Source organism: Neofelis nebulosa, chromosome 14, assembly GCF_028018385.1.
Source record: "Neofelis nebulosa isolate mNeoNeb1 chromosome 14, mNeoNeb1.pri, whole genome shotgun sequence".
Lineage (NCBI taxonomy): Eukaryota > Metazoa > Chordata > Mammalia > Carnivora > Felidae > Neofelis > Neofelis nebulosa.
The window spans coordinates 53420491-53445056 of NC_080795.1; the positions used below are offsets into that span (position 1 = coordinate 53420491).

General features: G+C 37.1%; 1 long non-coding RNA gene and 2 pseudogenes across 2 annotated transcripts in view; all 3 read right to left on the bottom strand.

Moving 5' to 3' along the window:
* Nucleotides 1-13566: 13566 nt before the first annotated feature.
* LOC131494536 (large ribosomal subunit protein P1-like) lies at nt 13567-14286 on the bottom strand (annotated as a pseudogene).
* A 133-nt stretch (nt 14287-14419) lies between these two features.
* The window catches only part of LOC131494440 (uncharacterized), a 115644-nt gene continuing 105497 nt past the window's right edge, over nt 14420-24566 (bottom strand). For both annotated transcript variants that reach the window (XR_009253403.1, XR_009253404.1), the window contains 2 exons: nt 17977-18022; nt 14420-15455 (listed from right to left, as the gene is read on the bottom strand). This is a non-coding gene — a long non-coding RNA (uncharacterized LOC131494440). The remainder of the gene's footprint in view (nt 15456-17976; nt 18023-24566) is intronic.
* LOC131494439 (large ribosomal subunit protein uL23-like) lies at nt 16767-17551 on the bottom strand (annotated as a pseudogene).

The following is a 24566-nucleotide window of genomic DNA, read 5'->3' on the forward strand; positions in this document are numbered from 1 at the left end:
GGGAGGGAGAGAGAATCCCAAGCAGGTTCTACATTGTCAGTGCAGATTCTGATGTGGGGCTTGAACTCCTGAATCGTGAGATTATGACCTGAGCCAAAATCAAGAGTTGGACGCTTAAACGACTGAGCCACCCATGGGCCCTCAAACTTTTCCATGTTATATCTACTAAAAAATATGTTTTATTAAAGAATATTTATATTCCCTTTCATTTCATATTCAACATTAACCTAAAGTACCTCCTCCATCTCCCAGATTTTACTGTCCTTCAAGTAAAGGCCGGCATTGCTCTTCCCGAGAGTATACATTTGGTTCTCTCCCTGTCCAACTACAACCTCCTCCCCGCTATCTGCCTCCTGCCCCCAACTCTCCTGATCCGTAGGAGTTCTTCTATTCTATCGTCACCCATTTAGCCTTCTTTTGCCATCACTTGTCTTTTTTACTCATCTCAGGGGAAAAAAAAAAGCTGTTCCTCTTCTTCCAGCTTAATACTGCTACTTTTACCCTAGGAGTATTCTGTACTCCTCAGATACAGTATTCTCACTCTTCAACATCATTCCTGGACTGGCTCCGTTGGTATACTCTCATCTGTCTTTGCATGTGTGCAGATTTTTTCCCCACTATTGATAATTTTCCGATTACCACAGACAACACATGGAGCTAGTCTTCTTTCCCTCAGATTTTCACTTTCAGACAGCCAGTTAATATTTATTGTCCGTGGTTTTGATTTCTTACAACATACTCTTCTTTAGTCTCTGTCATATATATTTTTTTAAACTCTTCCACCAAAACTCTTTCAAGGGGGACTACTGACTTCCAACTAAATCCAATGGACTTTTCCAGCCCTTTCTTTCTGGTTTTGGCTTTCTTAACATTTCTGCAGGACATGGCCATGTCAACCTTCTGAAACCCACTTAATGGCCGGCTTCTGTAATCTTCTGTGACACTGAACTTCCATGATGATCCTCCATTTGTCAGACAATTCCTTCTCCAAACTCTTCTCTGTCCTATTTCAGTTCTTAACCACTTGACCTTAACTCTCAAGGTTCTTTTCCAGTTTTGATTTACTCTGTGCACTGGCTTTAGCTATTAAGTCTATTCTTAATGAGTTTCATACTGTTTTCCTCCCCCTCCCCCTATTTACTTAGGTTTTCTTCATTTTCTTTATTATTTATTTATTTATTTTTTTATGATCATCCTGTGTTTTCCAAATGGATCATGATATAAAGTATGTCAAGGGTTGATCAGAGTTTGGAATGTTTTGCTTAAGCAAAATAATATACGCTTCTATACAGAAGGATCATTCTGAATGTTTCATATTCTAATGTGCATTATGAATACCTAAGAAAAAGTAAACATTTTCCAAATTTATTTAGTCTCAGGATCTTTCAATGGGGCACCTCTTGTCAATAGTGTTTGAAAAACACATTTTGGAAAATGTCGCTTATTATTGTGAGTTCTAATGTCTTACCTTCATTCAATTTTGTGCCAGAAACTAAACATGGGATATTTCTACTTGAATATACTATTAACTTAGTAGGTCAAGAACCTACTAACTCAGTAGATCTAGAATTCTACTCAGTAGGTCACCGTTATCTTCCAGCCCATGATCTCTTCTCAGTTTTCTTCTCTGCACCAGTGTCACCACAATTTTCTTAGTCATCCCAACTCAAAACCTCGGCATCATCTCTGGATTTTCCTTCTTCATCATTCTCTCTACCATTCAGTCATCTCTTAATTATTCATTAGGTATTTCTTGAACTTGTATGTACTGTCATTTCCCTAGTCCAAGTTCTCATAACCTCATATCTGGAAATCATCCTAACCGGCCCTGATGTGTTCCTCATACTAATCCAAGCAAAACAACCACTTTTGTCAAAATACTGATTTGATCATGTCACTGCCCTGCTAAGAATGTTCAGCCAATCTCTTGTTACCTCTTGAAGAAAGTCTGAACCATTACTGAGACTGTTCAGGTTAATGTATCTATTGACCTTCCCCCATCTAGTTCCTTGCTTTACTATTTACTCCAGCTAAATAGACCTCACTGTTCTAAGACTGTGGAGGTATTTCCAGCTCTGAACCACCTATTAACCATTGGTCTTGCATTACTGTAGGCATTATTTTCAAAGATCATAGATCATAAAATCAAGTTTTTTGGTGTTTAAATGAAATTCTTCTTTAGTTTCATTTATTTGCTTGAAGATTGCATCTATATTATAAATATTCTTTATTTTCTCTTCTTAAGGAAGTAATGATCTCTGTAAGATATTCTTATACTCTTGTATCAGTTACTCATTATTATGTAACATATCTCAAGTTTAATTGCTTAAAACAAAGACAGTTTATTTGTTCATGATTCTTTGGGCCAGGAATTCAAGCAGGCACTGGTTGAAATTTCTTCTCTGTCAGGAATCATGGTGTCAGTGGGGGACCTGGAATAGCTCGAGGTCTAAAATGGTCACTCACGTGTCTGACAGTTATTTCTGGTTCCTGATGAAGGGCTCAGATGGGGCTGTTTTTGGAGATCTTGGTTTTTCTCCACATAGATCTCTCCATGTGGCTGCTTGGGCTTCCTCACAGCACAGTGGCTGACTCCCCAGAAGGTGAATTATAAGAAGCAAAGATAGACGTTGTAAAACTTTTAAGGACTAGCCTCAGAAGTCAAAACATTATATCTCCCATTAAGCATGATAAGTACTAAGGCTAGCCCAAATTCATTGGTAGAGGAAATAGAGTCTACCTCCTAATAGGAGAGAAAGTAGCAAGTCCACATTGCAAAAGAGCATGTGGAATGGGTGATATTGTTGTAGCTCTCTTGCTCTCTTTGGAAAAACAACTGATTCACACTAATGTTCTTTCTAGTTTTCTAAAAGAACATATGAAAACTTTCAAACATATGTAATAATAGAGAAAACAGTGCAATGTACTCTATTATGTGTTTTCTTAGATTCTATATTTGTCTATTGACATCTATTTATCATGGGGACAATTATATTAACTATATTTTCTTTTCTGTGTTTTTGATGTTCTGGAGATTGCCCTCCCAGAGCTAGCTAATTCCTAGAGGTAGTAAACAATTTACTTGCGCGTATGCCTCTCATATACAAGCCAACCACCTCCTTATCAAACTTTTACACACCAAGCCAAAATTTCTCCTGCCCCAAATTATCCCAGGGACATGTATCAAAAGTCCAAAGCCTCCCAGAATTATTTATTAAAAATTTTTTTAACGTTTATTTATTATTGAGAGACAGAGAGAGACAGAGCATGAGCATAGGAGGGGCAGAGAGAGGGGGAGACACAGAATCTGAAGCAGGTTCCAGTCTCCCAGCCGTCAGCACAGAGCCCACGTGGTGCTCGAGCCCACAAGCTGTGAGACCATGACCTGAGCCGAAGTCAGTTGCCCAACTGACTGAGCCACTCAGGGACCCCTGCCAGAATTATTTAAATTGGCCAAACCTAAACTGTTTATGCTGTTCTGCCTTACCTTTCCCATGGAAACCCTAATAAACTCCTCTTGCTCCTGTTTTCTGGACCACCCTGATGCTTCCCCTGTGTTGCATGGACTGCTGTTTCTTCTTGAAAAGTTTAAGTAATAAAAATTTTCTTTCAATGGCACTAGCCTCTCTGTGTTGGTAGTTAGTCACCACAGAAATTAAAATCCTGTGGGCCAAACAAGAGAGAATACATCAAGTTCAATAATTCAGCAGTTATCAAGTCATGGCCAATATTGTTTCCTCAATATATCTACACTTTTTGCCTCTCCACCTCTAAAATATTTAGAAGCAAATTCCAGATATCATATAATTTCACTTGTGAATATTTCATTGTGTGTGTATATTTGTATTTATGTATGAATATATGTATATATACATACTTTTCAACTATAACCATAATATCATTATCTCAGCAAGTGATATTTTTAATATCATAAATACTAATGAAATATTGAAATGTTGAAATATTTAAAATTTCCTCACAAGTTTTATTTATTTATTTATTTAATTTATTTATTTATTTATTTACTTTTATTTTAGAGAGGGAGCACATGAGTGGGGAGAAAGGCAGAGGAAGAGAGAGAGAGAGAGAGAGAGAGAGAGAGAGAGACAGAAAATCTTAGGCAGGCTCCATGCACAGTGCAGAACCTGATGAGAGGCTCAATCTTACAACCCTGGGATCATGACCTGAGCTAAAATCAAGAGTTGGATGCTAAGCTGATGGAGCCACCCAGGTCCCCCAAAAGAATTTTTTTTATAGTTTATTGTTTAAATTAGGATCCAAATGGAGTTTATACATTGTAGTTCATTGTTGTGTCTTTTTTTAATATGTAGGTTTCTTTCCTGTAATTTTTTTTATTTGCAATTTTTCTTCCTCCTGTCTCTCTCCCCTGCTGTTTTTTCCCCTTTCCTGTCCTCTCCCCTTTTTTCTTTCTCTTTGGTATGGATGTTGAAGAAAAACATCAGTTGGTTTTTCCTGCAGAGTCCCTACTCTCCTTGTTTTGCATACATTCATTCCCATGGTGCATTTAACATGCTCCTCCATCTCCTTGATTTCCTACTAATTGGCAGTTAGATGTAGAGGCATTGACAGATTTGGGCTTGATTTCTTTTTCTAGTGAGTGTTCTTCATAGGTATACCTCTCTGAGGATGTACACAATGTCTATTTGTCTCACTCTCAGTGCTGTTAGCAGCCATTGACAATTATTGCTTATAGCTATTAATTTATTAGGGATTGTAAAATAGTGATGACTTCATCATTTCTTCATTGTTTATTAGCTGGAAGATTTTAATAAAGTAAAACTTCTTAACATCAATTATTTCCTTACTCTGATGTATATTCCATTTTCAAGAGAATGGTGATCAATGAAGTTTTTTTCAAGCATCATTTTGAACTTATAAACTTAAATATATTGGATTTGTGACAATCCATTGTAGCTAATACCCTTATGGGTGCTCAGATGTCCAAGTCAATAGGTCAAGTTGATATCTCAGTCTCTCTGACACTACCCCAGTAGTTTTTGATAATTTCCTTGCTTTCTGGATGACGAAATGTTCAAAACTCATCAGTACATTTCCTGTTTCGGAACTGGAATCAGCCACCTCTCCAAGGAGCACTGGTTCCTTTCAGTGGGTTATGGTATACTTCTTTTGTGGGTAACAATTTTTCTGGTTTGTTTTATTTATTTAAAAATATATAATAACAAGATTATATTTTCAGGGATCATTTCTATAGTTTGTTACTAAAAAATATTAATAGACATTACTTTAGAGCAGTTTTAGATTCACAGCAAAATTGAGCACAAGGTACAAAGATTCCCTATATATCCCATGCCCCCACATACAGTGTCTCCTACTATCAAAATCCTGTACCAGAGTGGTACATTTATCACAATCAATGAACCTACATTGACACATTACTGTCACCCAAAGTCCATAGTTGATATTTGAGTCCACTATTGGTATGTTCTATGGGTTTTGAAAAATGTTTAATGATATATATCCCCTTTATAACATTACACAGAGTGGTATCACAGCCCCGAAAATGCTGTGTGCTCCACCTATTCTTCCCTCCTTCCTAATTGCTGCCAACCACTGATCCTTTTACTGTCTCCATAATTCTTCTTTTTCTAGAATATCATATACTTGGAATCATGCTGTATGTAGTGTTTTCAGATTAGCTTCTTTCACTTAATAATATGCATTTAAGTGGTGCTTGAGTGGCTCAGTCAGCTGAGCGTCCAACTCTTGATTTCAGCTCAGGTCCTGATCTTACAGTTTGTGAGTTTGAGGCCCGTGTCAGGCTTTGCACTGACAGTGTGGAGCCTGCTTGGGATTCTCTCCTCTCCCTCTCTGTCTGTCCCTCCCCACTCTAAATAAATAAATAAATAAATAAATAAATAAATAATTAATTAATTAAAAATATGCATTTAAGTTTCCTCCATGTCTTTCTATGGCTTGCTTGATAGCTCATTTCCATTTAGGCTGTTATAACAAAATACCACAGACTGGGTGGCTTATAAACAATAGCAATTTATTTCTCAGAGTTCTGGAGGCTTGAAGTCCAAAACTGGATGCCAGCATGTTTGGGTTCTGGTGAAGACCCTTTTGTGGGTTGCAGATTGCTGACTTCTCAGCGTAACCTCACATGGTAGAAGGGGCAACGTTTCCCTGGCCTCTTTTGTAAGGTGCCATTCATGAAGCCTATATCCTCATGACCTAATAACTTCGCTTTCTAACACCACTACCTTGGTTGTTAGGTTTCAGCATATAAATTCAGCGGCGGGGGCGGGGGGGGGGGGCACATTCAGACCATTGCACTTACTGAAAGACAACTTGATTGCTTCCAAGACTTGACAATAATGAATAAAGATGATATAAATATTTGCATATAGGTTTTTGTGTGGACATAAGTTTCCAAATTATTTGAGGAAATGGCAAGGAGCATGATTCATGGATCATATGAGTAAAGAGCATTGCTTAGCTTTATACGAAACTAACAAACTATCTTGGAATGTGGCTGTACTATTTTACACTGCCACTAGCAATGAATAAGAGTTTCTGTTGTTCCATGTCTTCGCCAGCATTTGGTTTGTTTGTTTATTTATTTATTTATTATTTCTTTGAGAGAGAGAAAGTGAATGACCATGGGAGCTGGGTAGAGGGGCAGAGGGAGAAAGAGAATCTTAGGCAGGCTTCATACTCAGTGCAGAGCCTGACATATGCCTTGATCCCATGACCTTGGGATCATGACGTCAGCTGAGATCAAGAGTCAGACAGTCAAACGACCAAACCACCAGGTGCCCCTTACCTTATTTTTAATATAAGGAAATATTACTTCCCATTTTCATAGAGAAATGATAGCATAGAATAAACACTCCTTTTTAAACTTAAAAAATCTTTTTGCAATAATAGCATAGTAATATTTACAGATATTGCCCATTCCTTTCTACAGCTGCGAAGTATTCAATTGTATTGATGCAGCATGGTTTTAGCTAACCCATTTTCCATTAATAAACATTTGGGTTGTTTACAGTCTTTGTTATTACAAATAGTATTTCAACGAGTTCCTTGTGAACCTGTCTTTTTGTATTTTTTTCCAGTGTATCTTTGTAGATTCTAGAAGTGGAAGTGCTAAATTGAAAAGGTAAGTACTCATGTAATTTTGCTATATATTGAAAAATCCCCTTCTCTATAGGAGGTACAACATTTTGTATTTCTGTAACAGTGTATTAAGGTACCTATTTCTTCACAGCCTTGTTAACAGAGTACTTTGCAAACTTTTGGATTTTTCCCATTTGATAAGGCACCTGGGTGGCTCAGTTGGTTAAGCATCTTACTCTGATTTCAGCTCAGGTCATGATATCACGGTTGGTGAGTTTAGCAGTGCATTCAGCTTTGTGCTGACAATGTGGAGCCTGCTTGGGATTCTCTCTCTCTCTCTCTCTCTCTGCCACTCCCCCACTTGTGTTTTCTCTCTCTCTCTAAAAACTAAATAAATAAACATTAAAAAAATTAAAAAAAGAAAGAATAACTCAGTGAAGTTTTAAATTGCACTTCTATTTTTATGAATGTAGTTGGAAACTTTTATGTTTAACAGCCATTTGCATTTCCTTTTCCTAAGAATTCTGTTTGTATTTCTAGCCTATTTTTGTACAGTGTTATCTTTTTTCTTTAGTTTTAGAAGCTTTCATATAGAGAGAAGAAACATTTGTGTATAACATATACTTTTTCCAAGCCAGTCATTTGGTTTTTTTATTTAGCTGGGTTTATATTTACATTTTTATTTTTTATCTAATCAAATTCATCATTTTTATTGCTTCTGGAGTCATAGGCTCCTCACTTTCAGGTTATAGAATAATCCAATTGCGTTTCCTTTTAATACCCATATAATCACCAAAGTAACCCAGTTTGGTGGGTTGTAATGAGGAATTTTTTAAAAAGAATCAAATTGCACATAATAAAGTATTTAAAGTGCCTGGAAGTTGTCACTCCTAACTTCACAAGAAAAAAGCTGAAACTGAGGTCATGAATTTTTAGAGACATCAGAGGACTGAGGTCAATGGACAAATTGCTGCCCCCCAAAATAGAGACTCATAGGAAGCTACAGAGATTTGCAGTTTACCAGGAATAGAAGCCCAGGAGTAGTCAGCAACAGAAGTGGTTTCTATAGGAACATTTTGAAATGTAACTGATGAATTACTAAGTGTCTCAATGCAGACTAGCTTAAGAGTTAAAACCTCCAAGGGAGCCCAGGTGTTTTTTTTTTTTAATTTTTATTTAATTTATTTTTTTAATTTACATCCAAGTTAGTTAGCATATAGAGCAACAATGATTTCAGGAGTAGATTCCTTAATGCCACTTACCCATTTAGCCCATCCTCCCTCCCACAACCTCTCCAGTAACGTTCTGTTTGTTCTCTATATTTAAGAGTCTCATGTTTTTGTCCCTCTCCCTGTTTTTATATTATTATTTGCTTCCCTTCTCTTACGTTCTTCTGTTTTATATCTTAAAGTCCTCATATGAGTGAAGTCATGATATTTGTCTTTCTCTGACTAATTTCGCTTAGCATAATATCCTCTAGTTCCATCCACGTAGTTGCAAATGGCAAGATTTCATTCTTTTTGATTGCAGAGTAATACTCCATTATATATATACACCACATCTTCTTTATCCATTCATCCATCAATGGACATTTGGGCTCTTTCCATACTTTGGCTATTGTTGATAGTGCTGCTATAAACATTGGGGTGCATGTGCCCCTTCAAAACAGCATACCTGTATCCCTTGGATAAATGCCTAGTAGTGCAACTGCTGGGTTGTAAGGTAGTTCTATTTTTAATTTTTTGAGGAACCTCCATACTGTTTTCCAGAGTGGTTGCACCAGTTTGCATTCTCACCAATAGTGCAAAAGAGATCCTCTTTCTCTGCATCCTTGCCAACATCTGTTGTTGCCTGAGTTGTTAATGTTAGCGATTCTGACAGGTGTAAGGTGGTATCTCAGTGTGGTTTTGATTTGTCTGTCCCTGATGATGAGTGATGTTGAGCATTTTTTCATGTGTTGGTTGGCCATCTGGATGCCTTCTTTAGAGAAGTGTCTATTCGTGTCTTTTGCCCATTTCTCCAGTGGATTATTTGTTTTTGGGGTGTTAAGTTTGACAAGTTCTTTATAGATTTTGGATACTAACCCTTTAACTGATATGTCATTTGCAAATATCTTCTCCCTTTCTGTCAGTTGTCTTTTAGTTTTGCTGATTGTTTCCTTCACTGTGCAGAAGGTTTTTATTTTGAGGAGGTCACAATAGTTCATTTTTGCTTTTGTTTCCCTTGTCTCTGGAGAGGTGTTGAGTAAGAAGTTGTGGCCAAGATCAAAGAGGTTTTTGCTTGCTTTTTCCTTAAGGATTTTGATGGCTTCCTGCCTTACATTTAGGTCCTTTATCCATTTTGAGTTTATTTTTGTGTATGGTGTAAGAAAGTGGTCCAGGTTCATTTTTCTGCATGTCGCTGCCCGGTTTTCCCAGCACTACTTGCTGAAAAGACTGCCGTTATTCCATTGGATATTCTTTCCTGCTTTGTGAAAGATTAGTTGGCCATATGTTTGTGGGTCCATTTCTGGGTTCTCTATTCTGTTCCATCGATCTGAGTGTCTGTTCTTATGCTAGTACTATACTGTCTTGATGATTACAGCTTTGTAATACAGCTTGAAGTCTGGGATTGTGATATCTCCTGCTTTTTCAAGATTGCTTTGGCTATTTGGGGTCTTTTCTGGTTCCATACAAATTTTAGGATTGTTTGTTCTAGCTCTCTGAAGAATGCTGGTGTTATTTTGATAGATATTGTATCAAAAATGTAGATTGCTTTGGGTAATATTGACATTTTAACAATATTTTTCTTCCAATCCAGGAACATGGAATATTTTTCCATTTTTTTAATGTCTTCTTCAATTTCTTTCATAAGCTTTCTATAGTTTGCAGTGTATAGATTTTTCACCTCTTTGGTTAGATTTATTCCTAGGTATTTTATGGTTTTGGTGCAATTGTAAATGGGATCGATTCCTTGATTTCTCTTTCTGTTGCTTCATTATTGGTGTATAGGAATGCAACCGATTTCTGTGCATTGATTTTATATCCTGCAACTTTGCTGAATTCATGAATCAGTTCTAGCAGTTTTTTGGTGGAATCTTTTGGGTTTTCCATATAGAGTGTCATGCCATCTGCAAAGAGTGAAAGTTTGATGACCTCTTGGCCGATTTGGATGCCTTTTATTTCTTTGTGTTGTCTGACTGCTGAGGCTAAGACTTCCAATACTATGTTGAATAACAGTGGCAAGAGTGGACATCCCTGTCTTGTTCCTGACCTTCTGGGGAAGGTTCTCAGTTTTCCCTCATTGAGGATGATATTAGCATTGGGTCTTTCATATATGGCTTTTATGATATCGAGGTATGATCCTTCTATCTCTAGGGGTATTTAATGTATTGTTGGATCCAGTTGGCTAAAATCTTGTTGAGGATTTTTGCATCCATGTTCATCAGGGAAATTGGTCTATAGTTCTCCTTTTTAGTGTGGTCTCTGGTTTTGGAATCAAGGTAATGCTGGCTTCATAGAAAGATTTTGGAAGTTTTCTTTCCATTTCTATTTTTGGAACAGTTTCAAGAGAATAGGTGTTAACTCTTCCTTAAATGTTTGGTAGAATTCCCCTGGAAAGCCATCTGGCCCTGGACTCTTGTTTTTTGGCAGATTTTTGATTACTAATTCAATTTCCTTACTGGTTTTGGGTCTGTTCAAATTTTCTATTTCTTCCTGTTTCAGTTTTGGTAGTTTATATGTTTCTAGGAATTTGTCGATTTCTTCCAGATTGCCCATCTTATTGGCACAAAATTGTTCATACTATTGTCTTATTATTGTTTGTATTTCTGGTGTGTTGGTTGATCTCTCCTTTTTCATTCTTGATTTTATTTATTTGGGTCCTTTCCTTTTCTTTTGATCAAACTGGCTAAGGGTTTATCAATTTTGTTAATTATTTGAAAGAACAAGCTTCTGGTTTCACTGATCTGTTCTACTGTTTTTTTTGGGGGGGGTGTTTTTGTTTTTGTTTTTGTCTTTTTTGGTTTCAATAGCATTGATTTCTGCTCTAATCTTTATTATTTCCCATCTTCTGGGGGAAGGTTTGGGGTTTTATTTGCTGTTCTTTTCCAAGCTCTTTAAGGTGTAAAGTTAGGTTGTGTATCTGAGATCATTCTTCCTTCTTTAGGAAGGCCTGGATTGCTATATACTTTCCTCTTATGACCGCCTTTGCTACATCCCAGAGGTTTTGGGTTGTGGTGTTATCATTTTCATTGGTTTCCAGGTACTTTTTAATTTCTTCTTTAACTTCTTAGTCAGCCCATTCATTCTTATGTACAATGTTCTTTAGTCTTCAAGTATTTGTTACCTTTCCAAATTTTTTCCTGTGGTTGATTTCGAGTTTCATGATGTTGTGGTCTGAAAATATGCACGGTACGATCTCAATCTTTTTGTACTTGTTGAAGGCTGATTTTTGCCTCAGTATGTGATCTATCCTGGAGAACATTCCATGTGCACTGGAGAAGAATGTATATTCCACTGCTTTAGCATGAAATGTTCTGAATATATCTGTTATGTCCTTCTGGTCCAGTGTGTCATTCAAAGTCTTGTTTCCTTATTGATTTTCTGTTTATATGATCTGTCCATTGTTGTAAATGAGGTGTTGAAGTCACTTACTATTATGGTATTATTAGCAATGACTTTGTTTATGTTTGTGATTAATTGATTCATATATTTGGGTGCTATCACATTTGGAGCATAAATGTTTATAATTGTTAGGTCTTCTTGGTGGATAGACCCCTTAATTATAATATAATGCCCTTTTCATCTCTTATTATAGTCTTTATTTTAAAGTCTAGATTATCTAAGTATGGCTACTCCAGCTTTCTTTTGTCGACCATTAGCATGATGGTCAACATCCCCTTACTTTCAATCTGAAGGTGTTTTTAGGTCTAAAGTGGGTTTCTTGTCAACAGCATATAGATGGATCTTGTTTTCTTATCCATTTTGTTACCCTGTCTTTTGATTGGAGCATTTAGTCCATTGACGTTTAGAGTGAGTACTGAAAGATATGAGTTTATTGCCATTATGTTTCTTGTAGAGTTGGAGTTTCCGGTGGTGTTCTCTGGTCCTTTCTAATATTTGTTGCTTTTGGTCTTTTTTTTTTTTTTTTTCTCATCTTTTCTCCCCTCAGAGAGTCCCCAGCGGGGCCCAGTTTTAATGGGCCTCTCCCACTTGTATTTTTACCTCCAGGGCTCCTATCATGTTCTCACTGTGAAGATGGGAGACAAATCTGCTAGTGCTTCTGGCAGGGGATGGGTTAAAGTAACCATCTTAAAATATGTTTTTAGGAACGTCTACCCTCAAGGGAAACTATTTTACCAGAGTGTAATCAGCTGGGGTTTTAGGAAAGCCTAACTGGCCTGAGGGAAGGGAAATACCCAGCTTAGGGTCATTTAAAGACTGAGACCTACTCACAGGCCTACAGAATACTTTCCCTCACCCTACACCTTGAACCACGTCAGTAGGGCTCCTGTATAATATCAGGGGATTGAAGCTAAAAGAACTATAAGCCTCAGATGCTATTTACAGAGTCTCTATGAAAATCAAAGACTAAGGGGGAGACAAAAGCAATGACAATAAGTAAAATTATAGCTTCTGACACCACAGTTACAGTAAACAGTAAACACAATCTACTCTTAGCCAGATAAACACAATTTATGGATTGTTTTGTAACAATTTGTATACTTAACATATCAATAGAGACATCGTTACCAATGTGTGTATAGATTACAGTCTAAGATGTATTTCTTAGTGCAGACTATAATCAAAAAAGTTGAAATCAACTGGCATAGGGAATCTCTTGACTATGCTCTCTACAAAACCAAATACTAGCAGGTATGCCCTCATTACCCATTCAAGTACAACAAAGACTTTCTCCAATTCCATGTGGGAACAGCTCACGGAAGACATGAATGATGTATATTCATGAATGCTGTTTTGTTATTTTCATTAATACAGTGGGGATCTCACAGATGGGTACTTCTCAACCAGAACTTACTTATACTTTTCAAGTCAGCATAAGTCTTTATGTCTTAGCAATTCTTCTGTCTTGGTTGTAATACCCAACGAGCTGGCAAAAGATGCCAAACAAGCTAGAGGCCCTTGTGATACTGACAGACCTGCCTACGTTCATCTTACTTGTGCCGTCATAGTCTTCATTTGCAACATTAATGTCTGTGAAGCATGTAGAGGATTTCAAGTAAAAATATGGCTTGTAACTTGTATTTCCTATAGTACAGAGCCTCTTAGTAATGCAGTCTCCTTAAGATACTGCTGTACTCCCTTGACTGCTTCCCACACGTGCACCTTTGTTGTTGCTCTGAGAACTCACTTAAACGAATCTCGCCCACTGGTAAGATCAAACACTTTTTTTTTTAATTTTTATTTTTTTAATTTTTTTTTTTTTTAGCGTTTATTTATTTTTGAGACAGAGAGAGACAGAGCATGAACGGGGGAGGGTCAGAGAGAGGGAGACACAGAATCTGAAACAGGCTCCAGGCTCTGAGCTGTAAGCACAGAGCCCGACATGGGGCTTGAACTCACGGATGGCGAGATCATGACCTGAGCCAAAGTCGGCCGCTCAACCGACTGAGCCACCCAGGTGCCCCAAGATCAAACACTTTTTAAGTCTAACTCCCCTATGAAATTGTAAAGAGCCCCTGCAGACCTTTTTTTTTTTTTTTTTTTTTTAAGAGTTCAGCTTTATACTGAACAGGTTCAGAAGAGGTTTAGTCAGAAAGACCAAAACCCGTGTCACCATCAGATTCCCCGGATTCTTCATTCTTTGCTTCTACCTCCTTCTTCACAGCAGGGACAACAGTGGTAGAGGGGGCAGGACCTGGGACAGCTGGTCCAGCACCAGCTGCTGTGCTGCAGTGGGTCCACCAGGTCTTTCCTTGCAGAGGAGGCTCCCAATGTTGACATTCACCAGGGCCTTAGCAAACACGGCCCTCCAGAAAGATTACACATTTATACCAGCTGATTTCATGAGAGCATTGATCTTTTCCTCCGTGCCAGTCACCTCGTCATGCTGCAGACAAGGGCCAAGGGCCGAGTACATGCAGGTGAGTTCCAGACAGAGGCTTTGTGTGGGCAAGTGCTGAGCCCGTGCACTGTGAACAGATGAAGTGAGGGCCTCTACCCAACAAGGACTAAGCTTCCTTATTTAACCCAGCCTCTATGTGTCCAAAGAATTGATTTCCTGAATCAATGTTTTTAGTACAAAAATCACGTTACCATGAGTTTATGACTTATTTCACACATATGAAGATTTTTAAACATTTTTTTAAATGTTTATTTTCTTGACACAGAGAGAGACAGTGTGAATGGGGGAGGGGCAAAAAGAGAGGGAGACACCGAATCCAAAGCAGGCTCCAGGCTCTGAGCTCTCAGCACAGAGCCTGACCTGAGGCTTGAACTCATAAACCGTGGGATCGTGACCTGAGCTGAATTTGGACACTTAACCAACTAAACCACTCAGGTGCCTCTTGATTTCCCCTTCATTTCTGAAGGATATTTTCAAGGGTATGGGATTCTCGGTCAATAGTTCTTTTTTCTCAAAACTCCTGGTCTCCATGAAACATATATTCTCATTCCAGAGGTCAGACTGAAAGAGTAAGCCTGTACCTGGGACATGCTACTCTCATTTTGGAAGGAAAAAATCAGGAGACTGGGTACCAAGCCATACAAAATATGCAAGCACATTTAAAACTTCTACTGAGATATCTTTTAGCCAAAGAAAGTAATATGATCTAGGCTAAAGTCAGTGGGCAGGAAAGTAGACTGTGTTCACAAAGCATGGCAAGGGTATGGAGGAATGAATATCTGTGAAATAATGCAATCTGATACAGCCTGCCATTGTTCACAAATGTTCACTCCCTTCCTCGAAACAAAGATAGTCACCCCATTCTAACAATACTCTAAGGTCTTATCCAATCAAAACATCCAGTATGAAACCCGAGCTCTTAAAATGTATATCATACTCAAATATAGCTTCTCTTGAGCCAAAGTCCTATAAACTAAAAAGTTTGTTATTTGCACCCCACACATGCATCATAAAATGTGGAACCCATATAAATACTCTTATTTATGAGGGGAAAAGGGTAGAACCAGCAATCACTGATTCATAGCAATTCTGAAATCCCAATGAGGAACTATCATAAGGTCTACTAAGCTGAGTTAGTGTAGAAAACTTAATCAATTTTGTTTCCTGGAGGTAGGTTCATAGTCTATTGTCCTTCGTGACTCTTGACTTCATGTTCTAGGAGGTCCTTCCTTTTCCAGTATCCTCTTCAGGAAAAATTGCCCCCTTGACTAGTGAACAGCTTCCTCAACCTGTCAATAGAAAGTTGAGGGCTTGAGAATAGTTCTATTGTTCAAACAATCACAACTCCTTTTAATTCAGGCTGGTGGCAGTTTGGGCACTACAACTCTTTAAAAAATATTGTTTGTTTCTTTTTTTTTTTTTACTTTTTCTTTCTTTATATTTTTGAGAGAGAGAGAGAGAGAGAGAGAGAGAGAGAGCTAGCAGAAGAGGGGCAAAGGGAGAGGGAGAATGTCAGCAGGCTCTATGGCCAGCACAGAGCCCCATGTGAGCTTGATTTCATGACTGTGAGATCACCTGAGCTGAAATCAAGAGCTTAATTTGACTGAGCCGCCCAGGCACCCCTGTTGGTTTCTTTTATATCTTTACTATTAATGCCTCTTGCCAATAGCAAGATCCAAAATTAGAAAATATTCCTTTAGGCTTAATTACAGATAATTTGAACTCTTGAGGCTTCCATTGGGCCAAATCTATGGTCTCTTTATCCTGAGCCATTTTGTATAAGTGAAATGACTTAATGGGGATCACTTTAAAAGAATCAGAGGTCTTAACAAATAGCACGGTGACAACAGTCTTGATTTGGTCTTTGCACTCAAGTTTGACTAGGAGGAGTAGTAGTAGTAGTTTTAATTGGGTGTACTTTTACTTAATAGAATAAAAATAGTGGCTCTTCATATTATGAAGGATGACAAAAAAATTGTATAGGCATGTTGTAATATTAATTTTGCATGACTGCTCATATCTTCTAATCTTTATAATGTACTTCTAAAAGAGAATAGATAATACAAATTGCTTTTCTTCCATTTATCCACTTTAAAGTTTCTTTGAAACCATCCTTAAAATTGCCTACATATTACTATTGTATTTTCATATCAAAAATTTGCTCAAGTTGCTAAATTTCTAATATGCTTTCAATTCATTAAAAATAATTCAAATTATCCCATGTAAGAACATGCACGCACAACTAAAAAACAACTTTTCAGGTCCTTGACTTGGTCTTTGCACTGAGGTTTTGTCTTAATTTGCAAATAGTTTACTGGCTGGAGAAGAGAAACAGTTGCACCTTTCAACTCTGTCTCTGGATTTCTGGGTGCTCCTTTTCTCTTCCATTCTTACTTGCAAAAAGGTCAATTATTTTCTCAGCTCATCTCTTGCTTATAATGACTGGTAAGCAATTTTGCGCCAACAAAATTTTGTCTTGAAAAGTCTTTGCCAAAGTCACAAATTTATAGGTATATTTTCTACCTTTCAAGTTATCTAAGGTGATGGTTTCACCAAAATTTTCACCTGTGCATAGTATAGGTTATTTTTCCAGCCTCCTTTAACATTAGGGCTCCCATAGCAGGCATGGTACAAATACTACATATTTTATTTTATTGTTGTTACCATAGTGCCCTTGCTTCTAGGTATCAATTTCTTTGCTAATCAACTTTTATTGTAGTGACAAGCAATCTCTAAATCTCAGCAATTTATAACTGTCATTTGTCACACACATTACTGGGATCTACTGGACTCTTTTGGGCTCAGCTTGTTTTATGCATCTTCTCTCTTTGTTGTTTTATTGTTGTTGTTGTTTAATGATGAAACAATTTATATTCAAATGTAGCCAACTTGACTCAGTTTAGATGATCCCAATTTTGTTGGCAACATCCAAAGCATCACAGTCAGGAACCAGTCAAACATATGCTTTCTTTTCTACATCTGACCTGATCAGAGTGTTGACCTTGGCCACATCAATGTCATAGATCTTCACAGCCTATTTGATCTGGTGTTTGTTGGCCTTGACATCCACAATGAACACAGGAGTGTTGCTGTCTTCCATTTTTTCCATGGCTGACTCAGTAGTCAGGGGAAACATGATGATGGCATAGTGGTCAAACTTGTTTCTCCTGGGGGCACTCTTTTGAGGATATTTGGGTCGCCTTCGGAGATGCAGTGTCTTGGGCTGTCAGAATGTAGATGATGTGCAGATTATCTTTTTTTTTTTTTTTTTTTTATGACTGTGGATGCCTCTCAGCACTGCTTTCTTGGCCTTCAAAGCCTTTGCTTTGGCTTTGGCTTTGGGAGGGGCAGGGGCTTCCTTCTTTACCTTCTACACCATCTTCATGAAAGGCACATCTTCTCTCTTTGAATAAACTCTGAGCTATTAAAAAGAAAGCCACAGATCCAAAATGGTATCATTTAGGCTGAGTCTCCAAACGGGGGTTTAATTCTTAATCTAATTACAGTTTCAATCTCCCCTGGAGATGTAGTTTTAACCTGTCAGTTTGGAATTTTCTGATCAGCCCCAATGAAGTAAATGGCCACATGGTTCCTCTCCATCCTCCAAAGGAAAATGAGATAATCTGCACAATAAGACCTTCTGCTCCTGACCTTGCCTGAAACACTCCTTTTCTTTTGCTAATAATTTCATTGCCTTATTCTCCTTCCTATAAACACCTTCCATTTTGTACAACTCCCCTCTACATTCTACATGGGATGCTGTCTAATTCATGAATTCCTTAACAAAGCCAATGAGATCTTCATATTTACCTGGTTGAATTTTGGAGTAGCCACTATTTGAAAGATGGTTTTCTGACTGTGGAAGGCAGAAAGAAGAGGAGGAGTGTCAAACCATGCTAGTGCTTCTAAAGCTTCTGCCAAGATATGCTGTATGTCATATATGCTCACATCCCATTTGTTAAAGGAAACCACACAGCCATCAAAGTTAACCAAAGTTAATTGGTGAAGGGAGCAAATGCTTACCATAGCACAGAAAGAAATGCATAACTATGATAAAAAAAAAAAAAGAAATGTGCTACAACAAATATTTACTGAAAAGCAGCAGTATTCCTTCCAGCTGCCAAAGGCATTCTTATAAACAAAACAGTGTCTCTGATTTCAGAAAACTCAGTCTATTGGGGAATTCCACTAAGTAAAGAAGCAGTTGAAATGTAACGTGAGGAGGGTACACATCTGCATGCCATTTAACTCAGAATTGAGATATTAGGGAAGGCTTAACTGAACTGGTACCTGGATGGTGAACAGGGAGGGGTTAGACTCATGAAAAGAGTTGAGGAACAGTGGACTGGGTTCCCAGCAGCTCAGTATAAGCAACGTCTGAGGGCAAGATGGAGCCTGGGAAGCCAAAAATAATTCCATATGGTGTCAGGGCAGAGGCCAACGCTGTCAGATGCACAAAATAATATTTGAATATTTTGTATTCAAAAGAGAAGTATAAGCTTTAAAACTGTGGAGTCACTAGTCCCATAAACAATTGCACCATGGTATACTACTATACACTGAAACTGAAAAGCAGAAATAAACAAACCCATGCCTTTCATAGGTGGAATAGACCAGATAGCGTGGGCATTGACACTTATACAAAGTCAGAGTGAAGGCAGAAGTGGTTGTATTAAACTGCCTTGTGGCCTGGCACTTTTCTCCAGCAGGCTTTATGGGAGAAATCCTCAGTGGTGATATTGAGTGAATGCTGTTAATATGGTAATTAGTTTGCTACTGGCAAGAGAAAGATTGCCTTGAGGTTTGTAGTTATATATCTGATTAGAAAATATAGTTGTTTCTGTCAATTAACTACATTAGCCAGATTTTGGGGGGAAAACCCAAATCAAAATGCAATTTAACTCTATCACTCTTCAAGAGTGTGGGTTTGAGTTTGGTCTAACCAGTGTGAAGGAATCTGGAGAACATCCCTATTTTGTCTCTTAGCACAGTGGGCTGCCTGTGGAAGAGTCAAACACACTTACAACATGGATAGGCCCCATCATCCTTCTGAAATGGACAGCTGGGGAATGTTAACATGTTGATAACAAGCAAAAACAAACAAACAAACAACCTAAATAAAAAACACCTCTGGCTCAGTTTGTACTCAATATGCATGTATTTTAAAAGGGGAATTTTTATTTATTTTTTTAATTTATAACCAAGTTAGTTAGCATATAGTGCAACAATGATTTCAGGAGTAGATTCCTCAATGCCCCTTACTCATTTATCCCATCCCCCCTCCCACAACCCCTCCCGTAATCCTCTGTTTGCTCTCCATATTTAAGAGTCTCTTATGTTTTGTCCCCTCCCTGTTTTTATATTATTTTTCTTCCCTTCCCTTATGTTCATCTGTTTTGTATCTTAAGGTTCTCATATGAGTGAAGTCATATGATATTTGTCTTTCTCTGACACTGATTTTGCTTAGCATAATATCCTCTAGTTCCATCCATGTAGTTGCAAATGGCAAGATTTCATTCTTTTTGATTTCCAAGTAATACTCTATTGTATATGTATACCAACCACATCTTCTTTTTCCAGTCATTCATTGATGGACCTTTGGACTCTTCCCATACTTTGGCTATTGTTGATAGTGCTGCTATAAACATGGGGGTGCATGTATCCCTTCAAAACAGCATACCTGTATCTAAAAGGGGAATTTTTTAAGTGTAAGCCATAAAGTGCTTTCAAAATAGGATCTGGTAATGCCTCCAGTTTTGTTCTTCTTTTTTCAAGATTGCTTTGACTATTTGGGGTCTCTTCGTGTTCCATGCAAATTTTATGACTGTTCTAGTTCTGTGAAAAACACTATTGGTATTTTGGTAGGAATTGCATTAAATGTATAGATTGCTTTGGGTAGTATGGACATTTTAACAATATTGGTTCTTTCGATCATGAACATTGAATATCTTTCCTTTTTTTGTGTGTCATCTTCAAATTATTTCATCAGTGTTTTGTGACTTTCAGAGTACAGGTCTTTTTCTTCCTTGGTTAAATTTATTCCTAGGTATTTTATTCTTTTTGGTGTAAATGGGAATGTTTTCTTAATTTTTCCTTCTGCTATTTCATTATTAGTGTATAGAAATGCAACAGATTTCTGTGTTTTGATTTTGTATACTGTAAATCTGCTAAATTCACTTAATAGTTCTGATATTTTGTTGGAGCCTGTAGAGTTTTTATATATAGTATCATGTCATCTGCAAAGAGTGAAAGTTTTACTTTTTCCTTAACAGTTTGGATGCCTTTTATTTCTTTTTCTTTTCCAACTGCTGTGCTTAAAACTTCCAGTACTATGTTGAATATAAGTGATAACAGTGGACATCCTTTTCTTGTTCCTGATCTTAGAGGAAAAGCTCTCAGTTTTTCACCATTGGTTTGATGTTAGCCGTGGGTTTTCATTTATGGCCCTTATTATGTTGAAGTATGTTCTCTATAAACCTACTTTGTTGAAAGTGTTTATTATGAATGGATGTTGTACTTTGTCAGATGCTTTTTCTGTGTCTATTGCAATGATCATATGGTATTTATCCTTTCTCTTGTTAGTATGATGTATCATATTAATTATTTTGTGAATATTGAACCACTCTTTCATCCCTGGAATAAATCCCACTTGATCATGGTGAAATATTTTTTAATGCATTGTTGGATTCTGTTTGTTAATATTTTGTTGAGGATTTTTGCATCTATGTTTGTTAGAGATATACTACAAAGCTGTAGTAATCAAAACATTATAGTACTGGCACAGAAATAGACACATATTGTCTATGGAACAGAATAGAAAGCCCAGAAATAAACCCACACTTTTATGCTAAATTAATCTTTGACAAAGGAGGCAGATATACGCAGTCTCTTCTACAAATGGTGTAAGGAAAACTGGACAGCTACATGTAAAAGAATGAAACTAAACCACTTTCTTACACCATCCACAAAAATAAACTCAAAATGCATTAAAGACATTAATGTGAGACTTGAAACCATAAAATTCCTGGAAGAAAACAGACAGCAATCATTTTGACATGAACTATAGAAACATTTTTATAGCTATGTCTCCTTTGCCAAAGGAAACAAAAGCAAAATTAAACTATTAGGATTACACCAAAATAAAAAGCTTTTGCACAACAAAGGAAACTATTAATAAGACAAGTAGACAACCTACTGAATGGGAGAGAAGATATTTACAAATGACATATTTAGTAAAGGGTTAGTAGCCAAAATATATAAACAACACATACAACTCTATACCAAAAAGGCAAACAATCCAATTAAAAAATACTCAGAGGATCTGAACAGACATTTTCCCAAAGAAGACATACAGACCACCAAAAGACACAGGAAAAGATGCTCAACATCATCAGGGAAATGCAAATAAAAACCACAATGAGATATCACCTCACACCTGTTAGAATGACTAAAATCAAAAACAAAAGAAATAACAAGTGTTGGCAAGGATGTGGGAAAAAAAGGAATTTCGTGAACAGTTGGTGGGAATGCAAACTGATGTAGCCACTGTGGAAAACAGTATGGAGGTTCCTCAAAAAATTAAAAATGGAACTACAATATGACCCAATAATTCCACTCCTGGGAATTTACCCAAAGAATACACAAAACACTAATTCAAAAATATATACACACCCCTATGTTTATTGCAGCATTGCCAAAACTGGATTGCCAAAATATGGAAGCAATCTAAGTGTTCATTGATAAATGAATGGATAAAAAGGATGTGGTATATATACATGCAATGGAATATTATTAAGCCATAAAAGAATGAAATCTTGTCATTTGAAACCACATGGATAGATCTAGAGGATATAATGCTAAGAGACAGGTGAATACCATATAATCTCATTCATAAGTGGAATTTAAGAAAAAATAAAACAAAGGAACAAAGAAAAAAAGAGAAAAACAAACAAAACAAAACAAACAAACAAACAAAAACCAAACTCAAATATAGAGAACAAACTGGTGGGTGAGTGAATGGGTGAAATACGTGAAGGGAATTGAGAGGACACTTACAGGGGTGAGTACTGAGCAATGTATAGAATTGAATCAGCATATTGGATACCGATACCTGAAACAAATATGACACTGTACTTAATTATACTTGAATCAAAAAAAATAGGATATGGCTTTGCAAAGTGACCTAGAACTTTTAAACATTCACCTTTGTTTAAGACACTCTCATTTCCCTTAAGCACCCATGTTATCTACCTCTGTAAGGACTAGTCATAAGAAAAAAGTTACAGTTAGTTAAAACAAAAATCCAGAAAGAATCGTTGGAAGAGATCAGATATTGATGCAATATTAATTCACTGTATGTGATCTTTTTATCATAAAGAACACTGGACACATGATCATACATTTGCACCTCAACTGTACCACCGTTCATCATGTTGCTATCTTAGGCAAAAGTACTGAAAACACAAAGTATGCCTTTTTTTCCTACATTCATCCAGGATTTCATTGCTTTTGCTACAAAAGTACCTCTTTTTCTCCATCCTAGTATTAATAGCTACCATTTATTCATTGCTTAACCAGGCTCTGGATGTGCCAGTCAATATGTGTACATTATATAACAATAGCAGATCAACACATTTCTCTCATGTATCGGGGAGACAACTGAGACACCTTGAACATTAAATAATTTTCTCAAGCTCATAAAGCTAGTAAAGTGGTAGAGACAAGATTCAAACCAGATCTTTCTGACTGTAAGAAAATTCAGAGTGCTGACCATTTCACAACACTGCCACCTGCACTGGATTTGTCTCTTGTACACTGTAAGACCTGACTAGACAGAAGCAAAGTGTTTAAACTATACTAAGGCATAAATGACTATAACCCCTCCCCTCAACCCCAACACCTTTATCTTTTCATTTTGGAAAATGAACTTGTTGGGGCGCCTGGGTGGCTCAGTCAGTTAAGCATCCGACTTCAGCTCAGGACATGATCTCACAGTTCATGAGTTCAAATCCCACATTGGGCTCTGTGCTGACAGTTCAGAGTCTGGAGCCTGCTTCAGATTCTCTGTCTCCCTTTCTCTCTGCCCCTCTCCCACTCTTTCTCTGTCTCAAAAAAAATGTTTAAAAAATTTTTTTAAAAAGAAAAATGAACTTGCTTATTCAAATGAATCTCTAATTAGATTGATTTCGTGCAAGGTGACAAAAGGGAATGAAATATTTTAGGCATAATGAGGAAGTATTTGGAAAAGGAACAAGGAGCAGGAGTCATTCAGCTGCTGACTGAGTCATTCCATAGAGTTGGTGGTGTAATCTCTGGCTGAAGTTTCCTAATATCACACACCCACACAGGTCAACCTTGAATGTTTAGCAAAATTTAAAGCTTTAATGAGAAAGAAAACATTGAAGAAAATCAGTGAGGTGTATTAATAGCATACATGAATGTTAAAGTCTCTGATACCAATGCAAGCTTTCTACTTAGCTTCATTCCTAATTTATTTACTAAGTAATTGCAATGTATCCTTTAGTTTTTAGCTACATCTTATGTGAACTATTTTTCTATATACTTACCCACCACCATTTATCTACAGACTTGATCTCTCTTTCCTATTCCCAAAGCCTTTACTATCTTTCTTTATATGATGGCTTTTACACATCACATTTTATTTTTTTTTACATGTTAAGCTTTTTCGCTGTAACAATCTCCTAGGGTTACAAATGACTTATAGATTTTTAATGAGAACATTTAACAGTGTTTGGCACTGACTAACTGCTGAATAAGTAGACTCATAATTTCTATATCTGTATTTCATATTTGAAAAATGCCAGCCATAGGATCAATGTAACCTATGTGTGCAAAAGTTACAATTTTTAGCTATACAAAACTGATCCCTCTAATTCATTTCTTTCTCTGTTTTCTTTGCTCACTTGTTCCATTCTCTTGCACTTGTGCTTTTCCTTCTGCCTTTCTGCTTTTTTGTTCTCTTTCTCTAACTCTACCTGCCTTTCATCACTTTGTTTCTGATTAGCTCCATCCTGCAACAAGCTCCTCTTTGTGTTGGGGGGAAGGTGGCCACTGGTATCAGGTTCAAATTCTCCTAGCTCAGTAACCTTAGCAGGAAGAGAACTTGTTTCTTCTGGCATTAAAAATGTTATCATCCTAAGGATAAAGAAGATGTGGTATATATATATACTCAATGGAGTATTACTTGGCAATCAAAAAGAATGAAATCTTGCCATTTGCAACTATGTGGATGGAACTGGAGGGTATTACGCTAAGCGAAATTAGTCAGAGAAAGACAAAAATCATATGACTTCATTCATATGAGGACTTAAAGAGACAAAACAGATGAACATAAGGGAAGGGAAGAAAAATAATATAAAACAGGGAGGGAGACAAAACAT